Below are 14,506 nucleotides of genomic sequence, written 5' to 3'. Positions count from 1 at the left end.
AACGGAAGAGTTTTGTTGCGTTTGTAGTGTGCGTTTACACGAAACCACCGAATGTTTTCTCTAACAACGGCACAGATTGAAAACGGGTTCCAGACCAGCTCATGCATAGTATGACGCAAAACATAGCTGCTTCCTACAATCCACAGAAGAAGAAGAAACTACTCACAATGCTGATGTTACTGTTTCCCCATCAGATTCGGTTCCCTCAGCGTCTCTTCACCGCTCCGCACCGCCCAGGTGGCAAAATACACGGCTGCTTGTTCAGCGCTCTTATCTAGAGAACTACGGACCAGGACCAGCCCGGCTCCAGACGAGTTTAACAGGAGGGGCACCGACTTATTTTGGGGGGCAAAATGAGTCTACGTAGCTGAACATAGACAACAACACCAGCAGCCTACAGGCTACTTGTTAACAAGCTTAACGTGCTGTATTGATATTAGCCAGTCATCTTTTAGCTATCATCCCCTGCATCCAACAGCTTTACTCAACTCAGTCGGTTAGTTCGGGGGAAAAACTGTGCCAAGTTATTTACGTTTTGCTGGTTTGCTGCCATGATTCTAACACACACACACACCTGCGCAGCAGCATCAGGTCTCCTTCGCTGCCTCACAGGTGTAAACCCAGCGCGAGCGTCTCAGCGTTCATGTTGCGTTTGAAGGCGGCTCGGAAAAACAAGTTACGACTTGTTAGCGACGGATAAAACTGTTTTAACTGCTGAAGAAGGTAACAGAGGACACGGATATGGGACGTGCGGAACTCCTATTTTATCAAATTGATATAGGAATAACAGACTGTTGGCCATTCCAAGGTAAAAACAATAAACAGCTTCCAGTCCGGGCCGCTACAGACACCGTGAAAGCTCAAACAAGGTGTTTCAGCAAAGTTATCCCACTTTTTCCAACTGCATGCGCCCTAATCAGACGCACACAATGCGTGTTCTCTCACGGAAATCCACATGCCTTCAAGTACAACTTTTTTTAAACACATGCGCACTTTCAAAGTTTCAAAGAACCTAGCTCCAACTAGGCGCAGCAAGAGCATTACACGTTTTCGATTTGCACGTTACTGTGTAAACACAGATCGTAATCAGAACGTTATCGTGTAAACGATCCAACAAAAACGGAACAAAAGTGCCGTTTTTGTTGGATCGTTGTCGTGTAAACGCCCCCTTAAACTTGATTTGCGATGGTTTGTGGACCAAATGTCAGTTTTTCTGGGATTCTGAGAAGCTTTTCTGGATCAGAACAAACAGGAACATAAACACATGAAACTGCTCAGCTTAGCCAAGCCAACTTTATTTACAAGCATTTTTAAAACGGCAAAACTGACAGAAATCGTATAAAAACATCAACATAAAAGATGTTTTACTGGCAATCTGCTGATTCTTGTTATTTTTACTGTAGTTTTTAACCTTTATGTCTCTTTATATAGAAATTTTCCTTTAAAACTGTTTGAGTAATTTAATGTTAATTTAAACTTCCTGCTTTCCTTTCACACCTTTGTTCGTTTCATTTTCTCTCCCAGACTCCATCACTTGTTTCCTTCCTCTGCTTTTCTTTTGTCTTCGTTATCTTTTCCTCACGTCCATTTTTCCTTTTTTCCAATCTTTGGCTCATCCTCCCGCTCTGCTGTCCCTCCTCCAGACCTTCCCATTCATTCCTGCCTCACCCCCCCATCCAGCCCTTTTTTTCCCAGCAGTCCCCTGCGGTGTTGCAATCACCTCTGCTGCTGTTGATTAAGCTGAGAGAGATTGGCTGTCCACGACCCAATAACCCCCGAGGGCGGCCGCCCTCCCCCATCTTTACTCCCGCTCCTCCCCCCTGTATCTGAGCCAGCAACAATCTTTCATTTCATTTTGCTCTCCTCGCCCTCATATCTCTTCATCTGCTGTTCGTTTTTGTTGAGGATTTTCTGTCTTTTCTCCACCCGTCCATCTCCTCCTCATTCATTTCCACGTTTTCCTTCTTGATCTCGTCACACCTTTTCTCCTCTTCAGACCCAAACATCCGACTTGAATTCAATCACAGATTCATGATTATTGTGCACGTTGAAGTGAATCACTAAATCCTTAAAAACTCTCAGATTAACTGCATATCTTAGCTTTTCTCAAACCAGAACTATTTAATCCTATATACATAGTTTTTTTTCTTGCGGTTGAGGCTAATGCTAACTAGCTGCTAATCTACCCAAGCTATCTGAAAACTACATGTAAATGTGCATTTCATTTGTGTACTTTCTTTTCTCATATTTTCCCTGAATTTTCTGTTAGGAAAAACTTTGAGACGCACCCAGAAATCTTCATTTTGTGACTCGAGATGGTTCTGCCTCATATTTGCTAATATATCATTGCTAGCTAGCTGAAAACCACATATAAGCGTGTATCTCATGTATGTATTTTGTTTCTCGCAGAACTTTTCTATCAGGCAAAACTTTGAGTCAAAGGCTGCGTTCACACTGCAGCCTGAAGTGACCCAATTCTGATTTTTATTGACGTAATGCGACCTGTATCCGATCTTTTCATGGCAGTCTGAACAGCACAGGTCGGAATTTTTTTCAAATATAACCCATATCCGACACGTATCGTCCAGGTCAACAAATCTCACTATTCTGCTCCTGATACGCACAAGTGGGAAGAAAAACATCAACTATGACGGACTATATGAGGATTAAGTTGTTAATTTGCTGCTCCGGCCGGACAACAACTTCAAATATGTAAGCTAAGCTCCACCGTTAGCCTCCATGTTTACTTCCGCAAACACTGAGCTCTTCTTCTTCTTTTTATGGCGGTTGGCAGAACACCGAGAACGCTGACGCTATTGCGCCCTCTACTGCGCATGTGGGACACTTTCAGGTTGTTTGCCCGTTCAGACTGCAGAACACATACAGGTCGCATTTACTGGCAGTGTGAACGAGCCCGGCAAAAAAATGGGAATTGAGTCACTTCAGGCTGCAGTGTGAACACACCCAAACTCAGACAGTGTGAAGTTCAAAGTTGCTCCCAAAGCCACAAACAGACTGAAAGACAGCAGGAAACCCAACCATGTTTCAGTCTTAAATGTCACTTATGGTTGCAAGAAAAGTCTTAAATTTTACTACCAGAAACCAGCAACTAAAAGATATTTAGTTGCTGGTTTTTATTTTGAAAGAAAGGTTTACTGAAGCACAAACAGCCTGGTAGTGGCTGACAGATGTTACATCCCATAATAACCTGCGCCATGAAAGCGAGTAGAAACCTGAACACACCTGGAAACCTGAGAGGAATCAATTAACTCTGAAGTTTAAATATTTTGGGCTCTGCTGAGGACGATTTATCCACCGACGATAAAAGTGGAGAAAATCTGATTGTTTGACTTTATGGGCATCAGGAAGAGAACAACGCACTGCAAAAAGACAAAACCTTACCAAGTATTTTTGTCTAGTTTCCAGTGCAAACATTGTAGTGAAATAAGGCAAAACTTAAAATAACCTTTCAGCAAGATATGGGAGGTTGTGGAGTGAATAATTGATTAAAATTGATTAAAAAGTTTTAGTTGTAGGTAAAATAATCTGCCAGTGCAAGAAGAGATTTAAATTTATATAATGTGAAAAATGTTTTTGTTCCACTGGCAGATTATTTCACTCATTATTTCACGTTGGTTGAGACTACTGATAACTAGCTGCTAATATAGCCCTGGTAGCTACCTACCTGAAAATATACAAATACATTTTCACTAATATTAAGGAATTATTGACTTGAAACAAGCTCCTATTTCTTGCTGGTCTCTTTTTTTCCCCACTCTCATCCAAACCTTGAATGAATCAAAGTAAAGCTTAATAATCTCTTGTTTGTTTGTGTATTCAGAGCCATCGGCCTCATGAATACAGCAGGTTGTGCAGCTTCTGAATGCCCCTTTAAGTGAACAACCATCCCTCTGGGTGTTTCGTCAGTCGCCAGTAAATATTGTGGTGGTGACCTCTGTGACCTGGATGTGCGCTAACGCAAACCGGTGCCACATCTGAGCCTCCGTTCGGGCCGGCGGCGCTGAAGCGAGACTCACCTTTGTGTCCTGATGTCTCTCTCTGATCCAATCCGCCATCTTCTGCCGCGCCTCTTTTCTCTTCTCCCAACATCCAAACCGTTCTTTTATTTTGAAATCTTTAGTCAGAGGGAGTACAGGAGGGGAGTGGACAGTGTGTGTGTGTGTGTGTGTGTGTGTGTGTGTGTGTGTGTGTGTGTGTGTGTGTGTGTGTGTGTGTGTGTGTATTGCAGTATGTAAAGGTCCCCTCTTTGTAAGGTAAACATCGCTCAGAAATCTAGGTCCCCTCTTGCCAATTTCTTTAAAAATTATAAAAAGTTAAATATTCAGTTATATTATGGTAATAGAGCTTTAAAGAAAATTTTATTATGGGTTTTTACTTTTTCAACAAACTAGAAACAGAAGTCCCCTCTTGGCAGGAGTAAACCAAAAGTCCCCTGTTGGTATGGTGCACGTGTGTGTGTGTGTGTGTGTGTGTGTGTGTGTGTGTGTGTGTGTGTGTGTGTGTGTGTGTGTGTGTGTGTGTGTGTGTGTGTGTGTGTGTGTGTTTGGTAACTGCAGGCTGCTGGTAATTGAAAAGCCAGGATACCAGCACCTGCAACCCTCTGACCTCCTATAGAGAGAATAAGCATTGATTTCTCCAAAGAAAGGGACAGAGCACCGGAGCGGAGAGTCGGGTGAAAGAGAAACTGGAGGAAAAAATTACAGAGGAGCAAAAGACAAAGTGTGGAGAAATTATAAAATAAAAAAAATCAAACTGGAAGGGTGAGAGAGGAAGGTCATGAAGGGTTCATGTCCTAAATGTCTGAGGTTTTCAGTGTTTTCCACTTTCTAAGGAAAACAAACCCATCAAAACGGATCAGGCTCGATGCAGCAAACGCTGCAGCCGTGATCCAAGTCCGGCTTTTTCACGGCCGTTCTTCCATTTCTGGTCTTTTAACCCCAAATATGCGACGAGACAAAACGGTTCCTGTCTGGAAGGTGTTCACTGCAAAAACACAAAAATCCCACCAGGAATTTTTACTCTAGTTTCAAGTGCAAATATCTTAACTACGCTTGAAATAGGACAAAACTCGCCTCCGAGCGAGACACAGCAGCTTGTTTTAAATGAATACTTCCTTAACATAAAGTTCTAGTTCCACTGGCAGATTAAATGTCTCGCTACGAGTGAAACAATCTGCCAGTTTTACATTTTTTTATTTGACCTTTATTTATACAGGACCTGTTTTAGATAAAGCAAAAATTACAAACAAGTAAATAATCTGCCCAGTATTTTATCAGTTTAAGCTGAAAAGTTACTCGCAAGTAAGTTTGAGACTGATTTTAATTAGAAAGTAGATCAGATTTTGTGTTTTTGCAGTGTTGGTCTCGTGGTGGCAGAGTGATGCTGAGGGCTGTTTTTCTCCGCTGTTGTTAATGAGGACCAACGTTTTGCAGCAATTTCCCACGCTTTACTCCACCTTATCAGGCATCTGACCTGCAGGTAATAGAAAGACAATGTCACCAGATTAGCAAGCAGAGAATGGGCTGCTGTTTCCATGGCAACGGAGCACGAGGGAGGACGGGACGGGGTGATTAAAGGTGTGGAGGAGGGGGAGGAGAGGACTGGGAGGGTTAAAGGGGAGAAGTGACAGGATGGATTGATGGGAAGAGAGGGATGCTGGGATGATTAGAGGGGGGAAGACGGAGGCGATGGAGTCATTAGGGACAGAAATAAAAACAGACGGATTTACGGAGAACCAGGAGAGGACAAACTGATTTCACTTAAAACAAACGGCGATCAATGGAAACAATCAGTATGGAGAACCAACATGGCCGACATGCAATGGAAACAATCAGTATGGAGAACCAACATGGCCGACATGCAATGGAAACAATCAGTATGGAGAACCAACATGGCCGACATGCAATGGAAACAATCAGTATGGAGAACCAACATGGCCGACATGCAATGGAAACAATCGGTATGGAGAACCAACATGGCCGACATGCAATGGAAACAATCAGTATGGAGAACCAACATGGCCGACATGTAATGGAGACAATCAGTATGGAGAACCAACATGGCCGACATGCAGAAGTTCACAAGGCTGAGTGCAGTTATCCATCCATCATCACATCCAACCATCAACACATCCATCCATCAACACATCCATCCATCAAAACATCCAACCATCAAGACATCCATCCATCCATCAACCCATCCATCCGTCAACACATCCATCCATCCATTTGTCCTACCGTCCATCCATCCGTCCGTCCATCCATTAAATCCTTTCAATTGAGCCTCTGATTTTCCCAAACCAGTTAAAAAATTTTGATAGAAATAAAAACCTGTTCATGACTCGACTTGTATTTAATCTTTCACCATCCCTGCAGCGCCCCCTTCAGGTTGCTTCTCTAAACCTGCAGCTATGAACCGCCAGAAGGAATCGGCAGTAAAACACGGTTTGATCTTCACAGAGAATAAGGACAGGAATCAGTTTTTACATGGATTAGACCATTGTGATTTCTTTATTGATTTTTTTCTTCTTTTATACATAGAGTGGAACATTAATTACCCAAAAGTCTCCTTCTCGCTTGATCGCATCGTTTTATTCCACACCACAAGTCTGCAGTCACTTCTCTTTTCTTATTTAAAACCAAATGACAAAACAAAAATCTTACGTTTGGTCATTGTACAACAAATAGAAAATAAAGAAATTTATAAAACAAAAGAAACAGACCGGATGAACTGATGATGTTTCCTGCCACTTGACCGACCTTTGACCCTCAGTGTTGAAGCTGCTGATGCTTGAATCAAACTGAGAAATCCACTTTTATTAAAGTATTTTAATTAATTGATATTTTTCATTTTAATATGATTATTATTAGGGTTTTTTGGTCATTTTGCCCTTTGGAACCATTTTATTGCCATTTTATTCGTTCCTGATTTTTTTGTACCTGAAACAAACCACGTTTTACCCATTGGCCTAAATTAGGAAGTATCTTTTTTTATTATTATTTTAGCTACATTGTTTTCAATTGAAATAGGGTGAAAAATGATCATTAAGTAATTTAAGACAACTGGATATTTTTATTTTTTATCTTAAAATTTGGTATCAGATTCTTTTTCCAAATATTTTGGTTCCCAATTTGGTTTCACTGACTCTCAGATTATGTATGGAGTAAAAATGGGGCCAAAAGTTTAAAACTGAAAAACTTGATTCTGAAACATACTTTTTAACTTTTTTTATACTTTCAAATCTTTTTATTCAATCTCACCATTATTTTTCAGTTTTGAACATTTTTGGAGGCTTTAAACATTTTTTTGTCGAACAAACTTTATGGACTCAGTTTAGCTCCATAATTATGATTCCTGATCAAACCGACCTAAATCCTCCATTTTAACAATGAAAATGATTGGTTTTACTGTAATCTGGTGAAATCTACTGACGTGATCATCTATCTTTCCACAGATTATTTCTGTCATGGGAAAAGAAAAACGTGTCATGAAGTTAATTAGGAAGTTCTTTTGTTCGTGTTTAAGGTCCGATATCCGGATGTTGGATGGAAGACGACTACTGGAAGTGCTTTAGTTTTTTTTTCAGTAGCATTAAATAAAAACACTCAAAACACTGAAGAAACATCATACTTGTAAATATTTAAGTTAAATATGAACAATTTTGACATTTTTAGAATTTGGTATAATTCAAATGGAGGATATTGTGTAAAAACATAATTTATCTCAGAAATATTCTCATTTTTTGAGGTTATTTTCAGTTCTTTAGTTCTTCTCTGTTTGATCTGTTTTTCTTTTTCCTCTATGATTTTAGTTTCTAATTTTCCCTGATAGAAAAAAGAAAAACTTCACGTCACGTTTCAGTGCCAATTTTAAAAGTTTTTACTGAAATCTGTCCCTGAAGCTGCTTATTGAATTCATCTGAGCATAAATTAGACACATTTATTCAAAACTCCTGAAATCATTTAGTCACTCTATTATGGAGAGCCATTTCAGCCCAAATTAAATAAATAAATGGGTGAAATGAATAAAAGAGTAAAATAAATCAATGAAAAAAATGAGTGAATTAAATACATAATTAGTTAAATAAATAATTTAGCTTTTTCATTAACAAACTTTTAAATTTATTTTTCATATTATCAATTTCTCAATTTCCCTTTTTTCATTTATCTATTTTTCATTTACACATTTTTCATTAATCTATTTTTCATTTAACCACTTTTTAATTTAGCTTTTTCATTAACCCAATTTTTCATTTATTTATTTATTTAATTTTGGCTGAAATGGCTCTCCATACTCTTTTGAACATTTCAGTTTGATCGGTGGAAAATTTCCAGCTGTTACATCAGCAGGTCAGAGGTCATGTTAGTCTAAAACACATTTTAGTGAATATTGTGTTTAAAAAACAAACTGGGAAGACGAAAGCTTCTCTGCACATGCATGAAAGCGTGGCTATTGGGTGTATATTATGGGATGCTGCCATTAAAACACAGGAAAATTATTTAAAAAATAATGGAATAAACTGATTAAAGCGTATTATTCTGTCGGTTTATGGCGACATGTCATCCACCCAGAAATAAACAAACACCAAAATAATAGTTTCAAACGATGAATTCCTGCCTCTGTGTGGGACGGAGAAAAACATCAACACATCAACAAGAAAAAAGAGCAGAGAGAACAAGCATTTCTCATTTTTGGTTTTAGCGCGTCACAAATTAAAAAAAAAAATACAAATTAAAAATGTAAAAAGCTTTTTACCCCACATTTAATTGTTTAGATTACAGTCATTTAAAAAAAAAGGAGGAAGAAGTGAATAATTTATGACACAAGCTAATATAACATTGTTTCTAAACACTAGTGTCTATGAGGTAATAGTTTGGTAAAGACGGGACGGTCTGCGCTCAGCGGCTCCATTTAAAGCTTTCCAACCGAAAAACAAACAGATTTAACTGTGTTTACACTCAAACAGGAAGTAATGATGATTAGTGAAGCAGTTAAAATACTGTTACATGTACTTTTTTAGATATTGTTTCAGACCAAGATTGTCACACTTTTATATTCACTTTGGAAAATCAATCACAGATGATATGAAACGTGTTAAATTATTGCAAAATACTGTTTTTTGCTTGAAATTTTTATACGAAACAGGAAAATGAGGTTCTGTAAAGAAAAAAGTGAAATAAAAACTATAAAAGCAGTAAAACAAGAACATAATGGCGTCTTTCACCTCAACTTCTCTGACATTTTTTAAAACTAACCAAACTAAACTCTGCAGTAAAATCTCTCTTTTTTACAGATCATGGTGGCAGGTTTGAGAACGTGACCTTATTGACTCATTAAGAAGTCGGGCGACATTTTGAAAAGCAGGAGCGAAGTCATTAGTGCTGCAAAGGTTTTCTGAGGCTCTGGATCTTTTCAACACTCTGGTTGCTGCGCAGCATGAAAACCGTTAGAAACATGAACACCTTTCATCACCTGCAGCCATCTGGTCACAAACCGAAACAAACAAGGTGGTTTAACCAACATGGTTTAATCAATCTGAAGCTTTTATCACTTTTATTTTCATATTTTCTTGGTCGGTCAGTTTGAATCAGCCATTCATTGAGTAAGGCCAAAACTGGTCAATTCATTAAATTAACGACGCAAAAATTAGTTTAATAGGATTTTTTTTTCTTGCTATTTTATAAAATCTGTACATCATCAAAGATCCAAAACTTAAAAATGGTTTTGGATTGTTGCCTTATTAAAAGAAAAATAAACAATTTCCAAATCTATTGGGTTTATCAGTTGTTTTTACCATTATTGACTCAGATCTGGTGGCCAAACAAAATTATTTGAGGGGCCACAAATGGCCCCCGAGCCACACTTTGGACAGCCCTGCACTTGTAGAAGGAAAAATAGATTATTTAAATAAAGCAAGGAAGTAACCTAGAGCAAATGGGATCCAAAATACGTTTTCAGACAATAATATGGAACTTAATTAAATATTTGAGTATTTTTAATAACCATTAATCCTCAAAATGAATAAAAAAATTAAAACACCATAAAAACAAAATGTTTACTCTCTACCAATAATATGTTTTAATTTGAATTTGATGATTGAGGTAAAGAGAGAAAAGAGGAAGAAAAACGTGTCATATTTGTTATAATTCAGAAGAAGAGAGCGACGCGTCGCTGAGCGCAGACCGAAACGAAGCTTCGCTTTCTTTGGTTTCATCAACACAATTCAGAGGACGGATGGGACGTGAGTGAGGAAACCTCTGGATCTCACTGCGGAAACTTTAAATGTCTTTTTACACACGGATAGCATCAGGCTTTAAGGCGCCGTTTCCTTCCTGACAGGGAAACAACCAACCGGCGTGTTTACATCCACACAACGACGTCGAATCAACCTGGACTAACTGCTGGATTTTATCACCAAAACCATGTTAAAGACCGATTAAACGTTTCCAAACTTTTTCACCTTTCCAATTTAACCAAACAAAACTATTTGGAGTTAAAACATTATAAAAGGTGCAGCCAGTTTTCCTGAGTTCACACCTGATGTGAATAAAATAAAACAGAAATAAAATCCAGATCCAACCGTCGTCCAAAGAAAACCCAGAAGGAGAACCTGTTATGATCTGATAAAGTAAAAAACCTGCGAAAGCTCGGCTGGTCAAATGTAACGAAGTCCAGACAGGGAATCCTCATAGACGAATTCGTTAAACAATAAAAGTCACTGAAAAGGCAAAAAAATGTTAGGAAATCATTTATCATGGTCACCTTTGCTAACTTCTGTTCAAAATTGATTTTATTTTACTTAAATTTCCTGTTTGGTCTCTTTTAGAAGGAAAAATGGCTTCACACTGAGAGTTCAGCCATCGTGTATGTTTTGGTCGTTACGTGTGGAAGTAAACACGGTTTATCTTTGGTGGGTCCGTCTGAAAAATCCTTCCTGGTTCAACAGTGCTCATCGTTCAGTAGCTATTACTTCTGATTTCGTTTTCATTTCTGAAAAGTAAGAATAAAACAAACCAGAACAAGGAGAAATCAAAGCTGAACAGGCAGAGACATTCAGCAGTGTGTAAGTCTAAGCTGACATTCCTACGTTGTTCTGTCTTTAGAGCTAAACATTCATAACACCACGCTTCATCGGCTTTGGGAAGGAAAAACTAGCTAAGAATAAATTAAGCACTGCATCTTCGATGCAACTAACATTCTTAAATACCCATAAATATCATCAGAAAAAAAAGAATTACATCTAATTAAATAACATTAAATAATCAAGTACAAAACTAGTGTGTTCTAAAACACGTCATAAATAAATATGGCATCAAACAGAAAGAAAAGGAACAAACAGTGTAAACTTTGGCAAAGCTAACCGTCACCCAGGAGATTTGGCAACAAAATTTGTTCGCTTAAATTACCTCACAATTAAAAACAAATTACATAAAAAATCACATATTGCAAAAACTTAGGAAGTACAGCAGTGGTCGTAAATGTAAATTGGCAAATAAAGGAGCAGTGAAAACCTCTGGGTCAGTTTTTGGTTTACCTTCCTGTTATCTCTCGCTCTCCTCCTCTTTTTTTCCTTTATCTTTTTATTTTTTAACGCTTGGCAGATTTAGCCGTTATTGTTACATCTGGACAGAACTGCAAGTGGGAATGACATGAAAAATGGCCGCCGGCGCCTGAGCCCTGATCCGAGCCCCTCCGACGGGCAGCGGACAGCAACAGGTTGGGGTCGGGCAGCCGGAGGATTTCTTTGGACTAGAAGCTTCACATACAGAAAAACACAGACAGAAAACTAAGGATAAAGCTATTTGACCGAGATTTCAGCAGTTTCTCTCAGCAGTTGGAGATTTGGTGTTATGTTTTGGTTTGTTTGTTGTTGTCGTATAAATGGGTCGGCAGCGTGACTCCTCCCCTCTCACACCCAGGTAACGCCAGTTTTCATGGTTATGAACGAGTTTAATTATTTCTCCCTTATCGTTATGTGCTAAATGCATTTATTAAAATACTCAGTTTTTATTTTGTCTTAACTTTTCAACCAAACAAAGCAGCATCACCTTTATTTAGGACTATATAGTGAAGGCGTTCCTATGTTTTCTGGATCAGGATTTTCCACTCATAAATGAGGATAAAACTGCAAAAAAGTCGGGAAACATATCTGTACTTCCAGACTAAAACGGCTGTTCAGTTAAATAATTTTCTTATCAATTCATCCAATTAAGATATTATTGGATAGGTGGACAAAATGTCCATCTTTAGTCCAACAGCCACTGGTTGGTTCAACCGTCCAGCCAGTCCTGGTTGGACTTCAGGTCCTGATGCTCAGTTCTGATTCTTTCTTTGCTGAAATCCAATTTTTTATTTTAATGTTTTTTTTTTGTTTTTTTTTTTGCGTGATTGTTCGTAGTAATTAAATCAGATTTTTGTGTGAATGGTTCATCACTGTCTACAGAAAAATAATTGAATGGGAAACGACAGTTTTGTCTAAAGATCATAACAAGATGAAGACGCCATTGTTTGGATTTACCAGACCAACGACGTGAAAGTGAGATAAATGCGACATTTTGATCACGTTGAAGACCTTCAGATGCGATCAGTGAATGTGGTTTAGGGGTGAAAAGTTCAGAAAAAAAATGTATGTGGGTCACATTTGCTTTCCGTAGGAACATAGCATTAATCAGTTAGAAAAACAAAATATATTGAATTTTGACCTGAAGAAATTCAGGCTTTAGCAATTGTAGTATATTATATGTTCTATATAAAGAATTTAAAAAATAATGTCTTGAAATTATTTCCAAGTTTTTGTTTTTTGGCTAATATGTTTTATTTTTGGTTGTGATCAAAGTTTTTAAGATTCAATACATTTCAAGTTGAGTTTTTTTGCTTTATTTTACGGTTTGAGGTGAAAAGTAAAACAAAAAGCAGGAACAATAGAAACTAATCAGACTAATGAAAGAAGTCCAGCGAGCTTCTGGTAGTGCAGCAAAAAATCTTTGGTATGCGCTGAACGTTTCAGAAAGCTCCTCCGGATGATTAAACTATAAAAATGGTTCATCCTGATGTATCAAACACTGATCTGTCCAGTTAAAGTATTATGTGGTGAAAAACTGAAGTTTTCCTTTTGATGCGATGCTCTTACAGAAACATTCGACATGTTTCAGCGTTAAAAGTGCTTTACAGAAAATTAAAACATGAAATTTATCATCGGGTATTTAGCTTACAAACTACAAAAAGAAACGTTTTAGAGGACTGGAAGAATAATGAAACGGATTAAATGTCTTAGAGATCTTAGAGATTGTGTTTACCTGTTGCAGGGGAGGAGCACTGCTGCCGGAGTCAACGGTGAATCTTTGGTTTGTTAGCTGATGAGGTTTCTGTTGTTCTTTAAACCGTTTTTTACTTTGAAAAACTGCATAGGCACACGTTAAAGACACTCTTCAACCGTGAGAGACACATTAATGTTCTGCCTTTTCGTTGGGCCGGAGAGAAGAACGGCCGGTTCTGTTTCCTCCCTCCTTCCCGTGTGGTTTTACCCTTTCAGTCCCAAAGTCGCCTGATGCACCATCAGACACAACAAAAGCTACTTTGCTACTCCACAGATGTCGTCCTCCTGTCGAACTTTCCTTCATATCCTCGTTCCTTGACATCGTCGCCACTCTGTTTTTTTTTCTCATTTTGTTTTTTTGGTAATAATTCTCATCCAAGTTTTTTTTTCCCATTTGTTGGAACAGTTAGGTGCAGAAAAAGGTTTTCTTTGGTTTCGATTTGTTAATAAATAGAAAAAGTCTCAAGTGTCCATTTTTTTTATCTTAAAATGTTCTTAAAGCCTTTGGCTGCCTCTAACCAGGCCGAAATCTCCAGCCTGGGTTTGGAAAGGAGCAGGGGCTGCTGACTGACGCCTTTGCTTTGGTTTGGTTTCATTTTTTGGTTTAATAGCTTGAGTGAAAGATGATTGATGAGGTGATGGACGGATGGACAGACGTCTGAAACGGGTTTTCTTGAGGTTGTTGGTATTTGGACCAATCTGCTGAATTTATGGCTGACGACCATTTAAATGAGTTAGTTGCAGCTTTGGGAGCCGTTTTCTGGTTTCCACTGACCCTCAGGAGGGACGGACCGGCCAGGCATCGTCTTTAGATTGTCCTCTTTAACTATTACAAAGGCCCTGATCTGCCTGGCTGGTCAGTCCTCCGTTGGGTCCAGGTGGTTTACCGTTCGTACTGGTTGTGTTTTTACTGGTTTTCTTTGTGATGGCAGTCAGAATCTTACATAAATATCTCTAATCTGCAGTTGGAAACCATTTCATAAGAGTAAGTTAGATGACTCAGACAATCTTGTTTCACAAATTTCAGTTTTGCTTTAGCAAAATGGTTCGGGAATGTTTAATTCTGCTGTGGTGATTGGTGGGAGGAGCTGCCATCACTTCCCTGAATGATGCTGCGATGGTAAGCTAGCGTTAGCCTGTAGTTAACGGGGAACATTTAGGAAATGACTC

Source organism: Poecilia reticulata, chromosome 12 (assembly GCF_904066995.2).
Source record: "Poecilia reticulata chromosome 12, P_reticulata-male-v2, whole genome shotgun sequence".
Classification (NCBI taxonomy): domain Eukaryota; kingdom Metazoa; phylum Chordata; class Actinopteri; order Cyprinodontiformes; family Poeciliidae; genus Poecilia; species Poecilia reticulata.
Note: the sequence above shows the minus strand (reverse complement) of the source record.